The following is a 3,205-nucleotide window of genomic DNA, read 5'->3' as shown; positions in this document are numbered from 1 at the left end:
GATGTCTGCGCCCGACGAAGCCGCTGGAGGAGCGGTGGTCGCAGCCGCAGCGGCACCCGCGGATGGGAATGGGCCTGCCCAGGTCCCGGCCGTACTGGCGGGAGGTGCCGCGGCCCCCGCGCTTGCTCAGGTCATGCCGTTCTCCTTGCCCTATGCGCCCGGAGCTGCCTGGCTACCGCAGTATGACGGGAAACCGGATGCCTTGCAGGCCTTCCGGAAAAAGCTTAACCCGTTGCTAGAGCTGTACCCCCTGACTGATAAGCAACGTGCAGCGATAGTGCTAGGCCAGCTAACCGGTGCGGCGGAGCAGGAAGCGGAGACCTGGGCCGAGGGGGACCGGCTCTCTGTAGCCACCATCTTCGAGAAGCTACAGACTGCCTTCGAGACCCGGACTGAAGCTGAGCTGAGGATGCAGTTTTACCAGTGCCGGCAACGAGCTGGGGATAGCATTCGGGACTATGCTCTACGTCTGCAGGCCGCCCTCCGCACGCTAAAGCGGGTGAACGCTATTAATGAGGCGGATAGCAATAAGATGTTAGTGGAGCAATTTGCGCAGGGGATGAGGTCCCCTGAGGATCGTAAGCAACTCCGGCTGTGGGCCCTGGAACACCCTGATGTGGACTTCGCTGTGTTAAAGGAGCGGGCTATCAAAGCACTACAGCCCCCAGCTGCTGAAGCTCTGGAACCCGTCCCATGGCCCGTCGAGACAGCTCCCGTTGTGGCGGCCCCAGCCAAACCAACCTCCTTACTACCCGCAGCCTCGAGCAGCACAGTGGAAGAACTGGCAGCCCAGGTCCGTCGCCTGGACGGAGACCTTGCCAAAATCCTTGCTGCGCTTCAACCTCTGACCAGATCTCAGCCCCCAGCGCAGATACAGCTTGCTGACAGTCCCGAAGATGTTCCCTGGATGCAGCAGAGAAGCGCTAACAACCCGCGGAGCAGACCTCCAATCTGCTACAAGTGCCGTAAGCCGGGCCATGTTTACCGACAGTGCCCGTTAAACGAGCAACCCCTGGGGCCCCGGGCCAATCCTCAGGAGTAGAACACCGTGGCCCCCCGGACTGGCGAGACCGATACGTCGGGGCCCGCCCTATCATCCCTGTGGCTGTGGACGGCATACCCGTGATGGCTCTCTTGGACACTGGATCACAGGTAACGACCATACCGTACACATTGTATCAGCGATATTGGGCCACAGACGAGCTAGCGCCTCCAGACAATAGTATAAATTTGATTGCCGCTAATGGACTTCCATTGACCCAGGTGGGGTATAAAGAGGTGGCTATGACAGTGGGGCAAGCTGAACTGCAACACCAGGGTATGATTGTGATCATGAATGAGCCTAGTGATCATAACCCGAAAATAGTGTTGGGAACCAATGTGATGGAACACTGCATGGCTGATGTGCTGAACCTTTTGCAGCAGCTAGCCGCCACGGCGGCGGGGAGCCGGCAGAGGGCTGTGCAGCGTGAGATCCGCGCCCTGATGTACCGCCAGCATGTAAGCTCAACCGGAGGGGAGATTGGTGGAGTGAGAGTGATGGATGTTGCTCCATTGACTGTGCCCCCTAGGAGTGAGATGATGATCTGGTGTAGGGCAGCAGTAGGGCCTCAGGGGCGTGACTACCCTGCGATGATGGAGCCCATGCCTTCCGAGCACTGGCCCACTGTAGTGGCCGCCCGAGGGGTGGTAGATGTGAAGAAAGGGAGAGTGCCTGTGAGAGTGTTGAACTGTGGGGAGGAAGAAGTCAGGCTCCCCCGGTATGCCACCATTGCCAAGCTGCTCACCCTGGACCCTCACACTATCCAGGAAGCCCGTCCACCCACACTCCCACCTACCACCAGCACTTCCCCACCCCAGGGGGACACCAAGGAGTGGCACCAACAGCTACATGTGGGCACTGATGATACCCCTACACATCACAGGGCAGGGGTACACAGGGTAGTGCAGGAGTACGAACAGGTTTTCAGTAAGCACCCCCTAGACTTTGGGCAGATCAAGGGGGTCCAACACCACATTCCCACGGGTGAACATCCCCCTATCAAAGAGAGGTACAGACCTATTCCCCCTGCACATTATCAGTGTGCCAAGGATATGTTGAAGAATATGAAGGAGGCAGGGGTTATTCGGGACAGTTGTAGTCCCTGGGCCGCTCCGTTGGTACTGGTCAAGAAGAAGGATGGTACCATGCGGATGTGTGTGGACTACCGGAAGATCAACCAGATAACCCATAAAGATGCCTATCCATTGCCTCGTATTGAAGAATCTTTGGCTGCACTGAGAACTGCAAACTACTTCTTGACCCTTGACCTCACCAGCGGATACTGGCAAGTGGCCGTGGCCCCCGAGGACCGGGAGAAGACCGCCTTCACCACCCCGATGGGGCTATGCGAATTCAATAGCATGCCGTTTGGGCTGTGCAATGCCCCCGGGACTTTCCAACGATTGATGGAGTGCTGTCTGGGACATTTAAACTTCGAGACCGTCCTGCTGTATTTGGATGATGTGATTGTTTATTCCCAGACGTATGAGGCCCATCTGGAGCACCTGGCCGAGGTGTTCGCGTCCCTTGCCAAGTTCGGGATGAAGTTGAAGCCCTCGAAGTGCCATCTGCTGAAACCCAGGGTGCAGTATCTAGGACACGTGGTGAGTGCGGATGGTGTCGCCCCCGACCCTGAGAAGATCACTGCCATCCAGAGCTGGCCGAGACCAACCACAGTGAGGGAAGTAAGGCAGTTCCTGGGTCTGGTGGGGTACTATCGGCGCTTTATAAAGGGGTACACGAAGATGGCTGCCCCCATGCAAGATCTCCTCGTGGGACAGACCAAAGGTGGTAGACCTATTGGAGCCCCACTGTTGTGGGAGGACAAGCATGAGGAGTCCTTTGGCCAGTTGAAGGCGGCCTTGACCGGAGAAGAGGTCTTGGCGTACCCTGATTATGGGCGCCCGTTCATCCTCCACACAGACGCCAGTAACGTGGGGCTAGGAGCGGTCTTGTCCCAGGTCCAGGATGGGAAGGAGAAGGTGATTGCCTACGCCAGCCGAAAACTCCGGCCGACCGAAAGGAACCCTGAGAACTATAGCTCCTTCAAGCTCGAGCTATTGGCGTTGGTGTGGGCTATCACAGAGCGGTTCCGCCACTACCTGGCGGCGGCGAAATTCACCGCGTTTACGGACAACAATCCGCTAACTCACCTGGACACGG

This window comes from Anomaloglossus baeobatrachus, chromosome 10 (assembly GCF_048569485.1).
Source record: "Anomaloglossus baeobatrachus isolate aAnoBae1 chromosome 10, aAnoBae1.hap1, whole genome shotgun sequence".
Lineage (NCBI taxonomy): Eukaryota > Metazoa > Chordata > Amphibia > Anura > Aromobatidae > Anomaloglossus > Anomaloglossus baeobatrachus.
The sequence above is the reverse complement of the archived record's forward strand: the minus strand, read 5'-3'. Positions refer to the sequence as shown.